Source organism: Triturus cristatus, chromosome 5_1 (genome assembly GCF_964204655.1).
Source record: "Triturus cristatus chromosome 5_1, aTriCri1.1, whole genome shotgun sequence".
NCBI classification, from domain to species: Eukaryota; Metazoa; Chordata; class Amphibia; order Caudata; family Salamandridae; genus Triturus; species Triturus cristatus.
In genome coordinates, this window is record NC_140587.1 from 639414361 (window position 1) to 639426754 (window position 12394).

The following is a 12394-nucleotide window of genomic DNA, read 5'->3' on the forward strand; positions in this document are numbered from 1 at the left end:
ATCTTGTAGGCTGCAGTGCAGTCATTTCTTTTTTTGGGGGGTGGGGTAGGGGGGGGCAGATTTATATATTTTTATGTATTTATTTAATGCGTTTTTATATAGCGCGGACTTTACCCGAAGGTGTCAGAGCGCTTCAACAATAGGAACAGGGGAGCGCCACAGATAGGAATGAGGAACTGATTGAGAGAGAGGGAGAGAGATAGAGAGAGGGAGGGAGACAGGGAGAGAGAGAGGGAAGGAGAGAGAGGGAAGGAGGGAGACAGGGGGAGGGAGGGAGACAGGGAGGGAGACAGAGAGGGAGACAGAGAGGGAGGGAGACAAACGTAGTGAGTGAGGCAGAGGGAGAGAGAGAGAGATAGAGGAAGAGAGAGAGGGAGAGGGAGGGAGACAGGGAGAGGGAGGGAGACCGGGAGAGGGAGGGAGAGAGAGGGAGACAGAGGGAGAGAGGGTGACAGAGGGAGGGAGACAGAGAGAGAGGGAGACAAACAAAGTGAGTGAGACAGGGAGGGAGGGAGACCGAGAAGGAGGGAGGGAGACCGAGAGAGAGGGAGGGAGAGGGAGACAGAGAGAGAGGGAGGGAGACAGAGAGAGAGGGAGGGAGACAGAGAGTGAGGGAGGGAGACAGAGAGAGGGAAGGAGACAAGAGGGAGGGAGACAGACAGACAAGAGGGAGGGAGACAGACAGACAAGAGGGAGGGAGACAAGAGGGAGACAGAGAGGGAGGGAGACAAGAGGGAGGGAGGGAGGGAGGGACTGAGACAGAGAGAGGGAGGGAGACAGAGTGAGTGAGACAGAGGGAGACAGAGACTGAGGGAGGGAGAGAGAAAGGGAGACAGAGGGAGACAGAGAGAGAGAAATAGATAGAGAGAGAGAGGGAGACAGAGAGAGGGAGAGTAATAGAGGGAGAGTGATAGACGGAGAGTGATAGAGGGAGGGAGGGAGACAGAGATAGATAGATAGATAGATAGATAGATAGATAGATAGATAGATAGATAGATAGATAGATAGATAGATAGATAGATAGATAGATAGATAGATAGATAGATAGATAGATAGATGATAGATAGATATGTGTGAATGCCGGGTCTGGTGGCTCAGTGGACGAAGGCGTCTGCTGCAGGGGCCTGTGTTCAACCTCATGGTCACAGTTTTTTTTTTTGCTCTAGCCCCGCCCCCTCCCCCACTGCCCCCGCCCCCACCGGTGCGGCCCTCGGCCACAAACCACACTGTAAATTTGGCCCCCGAGAGAAAATTTGTGAGTACCCCTGCTTTAGGTGTTCGAAGAGGTAGCCCCCGAAAAAGCAATAGGCGAGGATACTGTTTGGCCTCAAGACTTTTCCAGAAAAGAGATTCTTGGAGGTAGCAAAACCACCACATCAATGCATGAATGTGTCCGCTCCTGCTTCCATCTGTAGTCCCAGGGTGGCCCTTAGCATATCTGGGACTGTCTTCTTTCATAACAAGTGGACTCCAGACATGGAGTTCCAGTGTGGGGCCATCCACCTCAATGATACGCAGGGAAATGAGTCTCATAGGGGAGGGTTGAACCACAGCATATACACCTCATTTCATGAAATCTGGGATACTGAGGTGAATAGATATATGTGGTTAGAAGGAAAGGAGCAACTTCCTATTGTACGGAGACTTACACTGTAAAGCGTGTGTTTTAGAGGTAAAGGAACCTTTCCACTGGGAACAAATGAAATCTGTGGCACAATACTGCACATTCTGGACATGCAATGGGGCACCTTCATGCTGATAGATACGTACCGGCAATACAGCGACTTTGCCAACACTCAGCTTGTCCCTGGATGGCATGGCCTCTGTTCCCTCATCACTATCCACACACCGACCCTGGTCATACCTAGAGAAGATCTATCACAATTGTACCAACATCCGTTAACGAAGAAGACAACTCTGTTGCATCAGGCTTGAGAAAAAAGAACTGCTGGGTAGTAGTAGTAGTAATGAACTTTATTTATCATAAAACCATTTAAAGCATATCACAACACAATTCATTAGAAGAAAAAAAGTGCTGGGTATTTTGGCTGGGCTCAGAACAATGACATTCTGGAAGGATTCAGATGGTGTTCTGAAACACAAATAAACAATAGGAGGGTCCATACTCTTCTTCACCGTGCAGACAGATTAAAGCGAACACCAGCTGACCACAAATAACCAGATAGGAGAGGCTCAAGGTGATGAACAGCACTGAGCTTGGCCTTGAAGCTATCATGGAAAAACTAGGGGCCATATGTATCAAGCCCTTTTCCCGTTTGCAAACGGGCCGATTCTCAGAATCAGCTCGTTTGCGAACGGGAAAAGGCCTTTTGGGATGTATCATCCCAAAAGGGTATCGCAAATTAGCGAATCGCAAAATTTGCGATTTTCTATTTTGCGATTGCATTTAAGGCATCGCAAATTGCGATTCCTTAAATACAATGTATGAAGCACAAAAAAAGTGCAATTTTTCCGGTAGGAATCACAAATTACCACCAACTTCAAGTTGGTGGTAATTTGCGATTTCTTTGAAAAATTCACTTTTTGGCATTTTTCAAAGTGCCATGTGACGCACAGACACACTGGCACCCTTGAAATTGCATTCTCACTTTGCGATTCTCAAATTGAAAATGTCTTCCCATTCATTACTATGGGCCTCCTAGCCAATAGGAATGAATCGGAAGGTATTTCTTAATTGCGATTAGCAATTTGCTAATCGCAATTAAGGAATGCCAAGGAATCGCAAAACATTTGCGAATTATTTGTTACATCTCGTTTGCGATTCTCAAATAGCGATTCCCTAAAAATCACTATTTGAGAATCGCAAATGAGGTATTTGATACATATGCCCCTAGGAGCCTTCCGCCTCATGGTGATGCAACATTGTTTTGTGTTGGACTTAATGACCGCAATGAAGGGAGAAGTGTGTGCCAAGGGGGAACACCCATCACAACGCATGCATTACATCGCATGCTTTTATGTCGCAAGCGTTACAATGCAAGCGACGTTATGACGCAGGCCATTACTACGCGGCCCTTGACATCGCATGCTCTTTTACAGCGCATGCTTTTAAAACGCATGGGACAGAGACGAGGAAGAGATAGCCTTGGGACCGGGACCGGGAGAGAGGAACCATGACGACAGAGAGGTAAGGGGGATTGTGGTTAGAGTAGTAGTGTACGGTAGTGTTAGGCATTAGGGCATACAGGCACATGCATCAAAAAGAGAGTTTGCGAGTCCTTATTTGCGAATTTTAAGGAATCGCAAATAAAGACTCGCAAAACACGATGCAACAAAAACATTGCGAGAATATTGCGAATCGCTAAAAATCGCTAAATAAATTGCGATTTCGGCATTTGCGAACTCGCTATTAGCGATTTCGCAATTAGCGAAATCGCTAATACCGAAGTCGCTTTTTGATGCATCCTGATGACATCACAACCAGGAAGTGAGCAGCACCAGCCTCATTTCCAGTGCACAGTGTCAGGGAGAGGAGGGAGCTGGCTCTGGGAGCAGAACAGGAGTGTGACAGAGACAGAAGAAAAACTTGTGATATCAAATGGAAGCCTCACAAACAGCAGAGGAGAGCCAAACAGGCAGGAAACGCAAAATTAAATTTGCAGAAAAAGAAATTGACACCCTCATTGAGGGAGTAGTCCACAGCCATGATAAGCTGTTTGGAAAGGCATCATTGAAAGTGGCAGAGCAGGAGAAAAGGAAAATCTGGCTCCGGATCCAAAACAGGGTCAATGCCATTGGGGTGACACACCGCACCATTGAAGAACTCAAAAAACGATGGTACGACTTGCGCAGTCGGGCTAAGGTGCGCATAGCTGACCGCCTGAAGGAGGCAAAGAAGACAGGAGGGGGAACACCAACAGACACTGGGAACACTCCCATGGAGGACTTGATTGAATCCACCATCCAGCCAGAAGCTGTTGTTGGTGTGACCCAGCTGGACACGTCCGGAGCAGCAAACACATCTGAAGGTAAGATGAATGTATGTTTTCTTAGTGTTACAAAATGTAAAGGTAGAACTCGACCACAGCACAGCCCAAGTGCAGACCCTGAACATCCAGTACACAATGCATTCAGTAGGTGAGGGGCATTATGGGAGATGTAGTCAGGTCAAGCAGTTAAAATGTCAAATCTCAGAGTAACAACCCAAAAAAGCTTAATAGAGTATAAAATCATTTACAAAGGCAGAAATTTATTACTGTGCAATTAATATCACAGACATGAAATAATACAGTGTTGCACTGTTTCACCTCACAGATGCACAACGTGTAGAAGATGTGGATAGCGATTCCCCAGACATGCAGGACACCAGCGCAGGTGAACAGATGGACACACCTGTGGTGCAAATAAATCCCTCACGTCCAACAAAGTCACGCAGGGCTACTGTTCCATCCCTAGTCACCATGGAGTGTGAAGATGATGAGGCTGATGCAACACCAGGTGGCAGCCATGGCCAGACAACTTCCATCACACAAACACAACCACAGGTCCCCAGAACTAATCACAGAGCCCGGCGTAGGAGAGGAAGAGCACTCAGGACACAGCAGGAGGAGCAACCAAGTGATGTCTGGGGTGGTCTTGAGGGACAGATGCTCCGAATGCAGCGCCTGCAGACAAAAAACACACGATTAGTACAATTGCAAGTTGGCAAGATGGCTAGCAACATAGCAGTACTGTCAGAAAGTGTGCAGCAACTGAGCAAGGTGATGCATGAGGGAAATGTATCCCAGAAGAGACAGCATCGTCAACTAATGCTGCAATTGAAAATGTTTGCTAAATCAAACAATAGATTGGCCACGACAACTGCACTGCTGGCACGTAGGTCTGTGACCATGCAAACTGAAATGTGCCATTGGAGCGGCGATGTGGCTAAAGCACTGGACCAGGTCACCAATGCAGTTGATTTGCTAAATGCTTCCACAATTGCGGCCAACAATTCCACGCCCGAAGAGGGTAGTGAGGGTGGCTCAAGCCTAAGTAGTGTGGCAGTTCCAGTCCGCACTGCAGGAAGACGCAACACACGCAGCAGTACCCCCGCCGCTTCCAACATAACGGATGACAATGCTGGGTCTGACAGGCGTCTGGGTGTTCGTGGGAAAAAGCGCTAGACTGGCATGTACAAGTGCATTCCACTATGGTGACGTAACCATTTATTTGGATTTGACTTTTCACAGAGTGACAAGTGAATTGACATTTGCAAACCACTTATGTCCATTGCACTGGTCAGATTACAAGTGTGCTTGAACACTCATGGCAATTTTATTTAATTAAAGAATACTCTGATAGCAATAGTCAGTTTCTGTGTCATCATTACTCACCTCAGAAATAATTTTGTGTGATGTCAAATCTTCTCCTACGCCCTTCTGCTGCGCCTGCCCCTTGTGCTGCATGGTGTTGTGGCACTTGCTGGTTCCCATCCTCCGAATCGCTGTCAGACACCTCGATGTCCATTCCTCCCCTTGTCGCTATGTTGTGCAGCATGGCACATGCCGCTACTATCTTGCAGCATTGTTCAGGGTTGTACTTCAGTGCTCCACCGGTCTTATGTAGACATCTGAATCGGCTCTTCAACAGCCCAAATGTGCGCTCTATGATGTTCCTTGTCGAAATATGTGCTGCATTGTACCTCTGTTGATTGGCAGTTGTGGGATTGAGGTAAGGCGTCATTAGGTAATTACGCAAGGCGTATGCGCTGTCACCTACATGTAATGGAGCAAAGAGTCAGTGGCAGCTTCACATTGACATACGTACAATGACAGTGATAAACTATAACACATATTTACCAAGCAGATGTCCCTCTCCAAATTCTCCCCTGACAAGACGGGTGTGTATGCCACTTTGCCTGAAGATATAAGAGTCATGTGCACTCCCTGGAAATTGCGCAACAATGTCAGTGATAATGTTTTTGGCATTGCAAACAACCTGAATATTGAGGGAATGGTAAGATTTCCTATTTCTATATATATATTCCTGTGTTGCAGGGGGACATATTGCAACGTGGGTGCAATCAATACAACCCAAAACATGTGGGAAACGAGCTATCTGGTAGAACTCCTGTTTGGTTTTTGCAAGGTCAAGCGCGGTGGTAGGGAACTTGATATGAGACCCGATCACGGCCATCATGGCATCAAGGAATGCTTTCAATATTCTTGAAAGTGCGCTTTGTGACACACCTCCCGCAACAGCAATGACCCCCTGAAAACTGCCTGACGCCAGAAGGTGTAGGCAACATAGGACCTGCACATGCGTTGGGATGGCATTGGTCCTACGTGTCTGTCGTTGCATTATGGGGTCCAATTCATTGATTAGGTCATGGATCATTGCTGCATTGAGCCTATACTTGTCGTATATCTCATCCTCTTGCTGGCCTAGCAAAGTTATGCGGACTCTGAAGATGCGCTCATTCATTCGCCTCCGTCTCTGTGCGGCAGCCTGCAGCCTCATCCTCCTCGCCATCAGGTAAATCCCTGCCATTGTGAACAGTGCTGGCTCATTCTGGGTGTGTTTAAATGGGTTTCAGTTGGTTTTCACCTGTCTGTGATTTGCACTCATGATTACCACCTGGTTGTGATCCTTCTTATTTAGCGATCGCTAATTTGCGATTTTCATGGAAATCGCTATTTGCGATTTGTCATGCATACATTTTGCGATTCGTTGTTTGCGATTCGGTAATTGGGACACGCTAATACCGATTCGCTATTTGATTCGCAGAATGTTTTGCGATTCCTTATATTTGCGAAAAAATGGATTTTCGCAAATATACAGTTGATGCATTTCAACACTGACTTTTGCGATCGCAAACGGCCTATTTTTGCGATTCGCACCCTTTGCGATCGCAAAAAGGTTTGATGCATGTGCCTGATAGCCAATTATCAGAGACACAATTGCAGGCAGAATGTATGTATGTCATTTAAAACTCCAGGCATAGGGTGTAATCAAGGGGGAAATGATTATTAGGTGCGCGGCTGAGTCAGCAGAGGCACTCCACTAAACCTAAAGAAAGGAATTTGAAATAAGCTTCCCGACATGAAGAGAGACAAAATGGCAGCCGGAGCATCCCACGGACCAAAATAGCAAATTTAGGGCAATTTACCAAAAGGAAACTACTGTAAATTGTAGCAGTCTAGTTGTTAGCTTGTGAGACTGCCTCCATTGCCCGGAAGGGCATCCATACATTGTAACACTCTCTGGCCAGGCGTGGCCAGAGAGGATAAAATAAACGGGCAGAGGTCTCACGGGACTTCCGGCTCAGACCACATCTCATGTGTGTGTGTGTTAATTATTTAGCTCCCCAGCCCGCAGGCCAAATTACCCAAGGCCGTAGCACGCCCTTACATTGGTGACAAGGGTGGGCGCCTTTTTTCCCATCTCATGATGCCCGCTCACCACCGTAAATGGCTGACTGGCGGGAGCGTCGACGGGCGGAATCTCCGTGCTGCCGGTGATCGAGATCCCGCTACATCCCGCAGCGCTGGAGGAGCCGCTTGCGAGCGGCGAAGAGTGCTTGCCACTACTGTGTCTGCAGCGCTGCCTGCATGATCGCCCTGCTGCCCGGCCCTGAATTAACTGAGGAAGGTCCCAGAGTGTGTTCACACTCGTGTTCAGCACTGCACTGCCATCGCGCATACGCGCGCATCGGTCCGCTCTTCCCCCTGGCACTCCCGTTTGTATCCAAAGAGCAAAACCACCATGGCCTACTTTGACCCTACACGTCGAACAGAAGTAGTAGTGGACGCCAGCTCTGTGGGGTTAGGAGCACTCATCGCCCAAGAGATAGAGCCAGGAAAGCGGGTTCCCCTAGCCTTCGCAAGCAAAGCGCTCACACCAACCGAATCTCGTTACTGCCAAATTGAACGAGAGGCGCTAGCTATCAAGTGAGCTTGCAACCATTTTCATCTTTACATTTGTGGACACCCGTTCAAGGTCGTAACTGATCACCAGCCACTGCTTCCGTTATTCAGAGGCACCGCTCCGCATCCACCGCCCAGGATTGAAAGGTGGGCGATACAACTACAACATTATCAAATGGACATAGAGTACAGACCCGGAGCCAAAAATCCTGCTGATTTCCTGTCTAGGCACCCGTTAGACACACTTCCAGGAAGCGCCCGACAAGAACAACGTACCAAAGAATACGTATGTGTTAGAAATGGGATTTCTGGTTGGCTAAGGCTTGCGCCAAAGTCAGGCAGAAACCACCACTCTAGTCAGGGCAAGGAAGTCCAACAGTATGCATGCTGTCTCAGTGGGCCTGCCCACGAGCCCTCATAATTGAAGAGATAAAGGAGGAAACAGACAATGACGTTGTACTCCAAAAAGTAGCAGAAGCTATACGCAGGGGGTCATGGGAAGGTTTCCGCCAAGGTATCACCGGATGGAACGAACCAGACCGAATCCGTCTAGGGAAGAAGTGGCGAGTACACGAAGAACTGAACACTTCCGACAGTGGTGTCGTATTACGTGGATCACGGATCGTCATCCCGGTAAGCCTCCAGGAACGAACAACAGTTCTAGCCCACGAAGGCCACCAAGGTACAGTGAGGATGAAGTCACGAATGCGAGAAAAGGTGTGGTTCCCTGGCCTAGAGGCAGCTGTGGACACTGTTGTGAGGAGTTGCCGGGCCTGCCAGCTCACCAGTAACCCAGAAGTGCCATCGCCGGTAGTATCAGAGGATCCATCTCCATCCCCGTGGTCATGGGTAAGCCTAGACTTCGGGAGCTTCCCAGACGGAAGAGTCACCGCTGTCCTAGTCGACAGTTACACGAAGTATCCTATTGTAGAGGTAATACCGTCCACATCATTCAACCATCTGCAGCCAGTGCTCGAGAAAGCATTTGCTCTCTTTGGACTGCCTCAAGTCGTAAAAACTGACAACGGACCTCCATTCCAAGGAGGAGAATTTAAAGAGCTGTTAACGCAACTAGCAATCAAATATCACCGCATCACTCCACAATGGCCTCAAGCCAGTGGTGAAGCGGAACGTTTTATGCGAACACTCAATAAAATCCTTCGCATTTCAGTAGCCGAACAATCTGATCCAGAAATGGCGCTTCACAGATTTTTGAGAGAATATCGCAGTACCCCACACTGCACTACACAGCGATCGCCGTGGGCACTAATGCTAGCCGGTCCCAGGCAAGACACCATTCCAGTAGCCAAGAGCTGGACACCGGAGCCATATAACAAGTTTGACGAAGAGCCACTAATGACAGAGCAAGCAGCCGGAGAAGAGCACAGCTGAGAGGTATAGCGCCCAGATGCACGGTCTTAGTGCGTCACTGTCGCAGCGGAGGGAAGTTCCGCACAGCATATGAGCGCGGATTGTGGACAGTACTGAACCTCAATGGAACAGCCCTCACTGCTAAGAAAGGAGGAGAGATCATCACCCAGAATATCTCCTGGTTTAAACAAGTACAACCGGAGGGTATAGACCTTGAACACCCCAAGAGAATGGAGGATGAAGAGTGTCCAAGCGGTTGTCTGCCACCACACGCTGACAACACTCAAAGCCCAGTGCCTGAAGATGCCATGCCGGCCACTGATGGTGGACAATCCAATGTCGTGGAAACACCACCAGCCGCCAGCACAGGGAGAGGTCAGCGTGATGCCCAATGCCGGTACAGCCTAAGGCCGAATCCAAGGCCGAGCCAGAGGCTGGCAGACTTTGCATGTTGAGGTATTGTTGACGTCCCCGTAGAACACTGATTTGGGATGGGATGTAGCAGTCTAGTTGTTAGCTTGTGAGACTGCCTCCATTGCCCGGAAGGGCATCCATACATTGTAACACTCTCTGGCCAGGCATGGCCAGAGAGGATAAAATAAACGGACGGAGGTCGCACGGGACTTCCGGCCCAGACCACATTTCATGAGTGTGTGTGTTAATTATTTAGCTCCCCAGCCCCGCAGGCCAAATTACCCAAGGCCGTAGCACGCCCTTACTTAAATGATGCCAATGCCAGTCTCTAGAGTAATTGCAGGAAAGAGTCACCTGAATGTTTCCTAATACATCCTTAGTATCCGCGTACTTACTGCTAGAAGCCTGAAACGAGACAGAGCTTTAACCAGGGACCTGCCATCTTCTTCAGTGCCGAAACCACACCCCCACTCATTGAGATATTCAATAGGCTCATAGATTGAATCTGAAAATCTACACTAAGCCTACATGAGTTCTTCTTTTTCTGGAAAACACTGACCACTTAAAAGTCATAACTGCAGTTAAAAGAAATGCAAAGACTATGGTCTGGCAAGATATGGCAAAGGTACCAACAGAAAAAAGGAAACAATTTTGACATCGGACTGACTTTGAGACCTTTGAATGCCAGATTTGGCCTCATTGATCTTTGTCTGTGCAATTATTTGCAAAGATAAAATGACCACTTATGATCGTACTGTGCTCTAAAGGTTTCTAAATAACTGTAGTGGAGAAAAGATGGAGACTTCAGACTTCATAATTATTTATTCATTTGTACCTACTTTAATTAACTTTTCTAACACATTTGCTATCTTTATTACATGTTTTGATGCTGATTTAGTATTTTTTTCTCTACACTGATGTGTCAAGATTCATGTGTTACTTGTGGTTTTATGTGTAACCCCTTCTCCATTGTTCTTCGATGTCCTAGTCCCTTGGAGTGACGGTGTTGTCATCTCTGTCTGCTGGTGTTCTAATTCTCCTCTTGTTTTTTCGTACACCTAGGTATCTTTCAGTCATCATTTTCGTGACTTCTAACTATGTTCTTCTCTTTTCACCTCTCCTGTTCCTTATCTTTTTGTATTCTCCTTCGTCATCGTTTTCTTCCCTTTCCATTAGATGTCTCCTCTATTGCATTTTCATAGATTGTTCTTCCCCTGCATTGATACTCTTGCATGGTATTCTTTTTAATTTCAATTTTATATATATTTTTTTAAATTGTGGACATATGTGTCCGATATAAGAATGTTTTTTTACCTTAAATTGAGGGTTTATCCTGGACTGTTATGTGCCTAGAAAATCCTATTTAAAGACAGAAATACATTTCTCATTTAGGTAATCTTAATACTGATATTGCGTTACTACAATAATTAAATCTCTATTAAATAGAAGCTTTAAAACTCAAAAAGTGCTGGGAAGGCAACTATTTTCTTTCCACTGCTATGGGGAACAATCATTTTATGTAAAAAAAATGATATTTCATTTTTTTTTCAAGAATATGATTCAGATGGTAGATTAATTGTTGTTAAATTATCTGTTGATAGCATACCACTTCTAATGTTCAATGTTTGTAGTCCTGTTTCAGTAGATAACTGATTTTGGAATAACATTTCTAAGAAAATGCTAGAATATGATGATGAATACATTATCTTTTGCAGAGACAGCAACTAAATAACAAATAAAATGCATAATCAATTCTGTTCTACTATTAATGATAAATCCTAAATTGATGTTTGGACGATATATAATCCTGACTATTTTCTCACCAAAACATTGCATGGTAATGTCAGGGGAGCGAGCAGTGGGGTCTACATGTAGGGAATCGGATGTTGCTAAGTAATGTTAATGTGGGGTGCTCGGTTTCTTCTCAGAAAGTTAAAACATCATGTTCCAGGGGGTGGGGGGTCATAGTCACGCAGCTGGAGACCCCTGAGTCGGGGTGGAATGAAACACAAATGTTCCGATCAAGAAAAGTAGTCTAGCAGGGGTTGCCTGATGCGAGCAAACTTGTTGTCAGTGTAGGCCACTCTAGGGGACAATAGTTCCATAGCCATAATATGCCAAAGGCGTGTAAACCACTGGGTGATCAGTGGAGCAGAAGATTTCTTTCAATGGAGAGCAATTAGTTGTTTAGCTGCACCTAGCATTTGGACTATTAGACACCAGCCCGTATGTGTCATTGCTGTCAGTGTTAGGCGGCGAATGCCTATTATGATAGTATTATGGAAGTTCGGGAGAGGGAAACCCACAGTCCCTTAAATATAGCTCAGGACTTCCTTTCAGTATGTTGCATTGAGAGGGCAGGACCACCAGTACTTGGGGATTTTAACTTTCACCTTGAATGCGGAAACAGCGCAGACACATCCCTTTTGAAAGATAATATGGCTGGTTTTGGGTTGACCCAGATTATGATATAGGCCTGTCATACACTATTTGGCTTCTTTATGAATAATCCCAATATTAGCGTGAACAAAATACTGCCACTCACCTGGACTTACCATAAGGCTATTTTCTTCAAACCCCTTCTTCCGGCGAAAAAAGCGCTCTCTCCAAATAGACGCTTTTCGCCCTAAGTGAAATGGGTATTCCCAGACGTGGGACCCGTGCTCACTACGCCACTGGAGTCAAGCTATCCTGGCTGATGACGGCTGATAGCCAGAAACCGGTCCTAGGATGCTTGATTC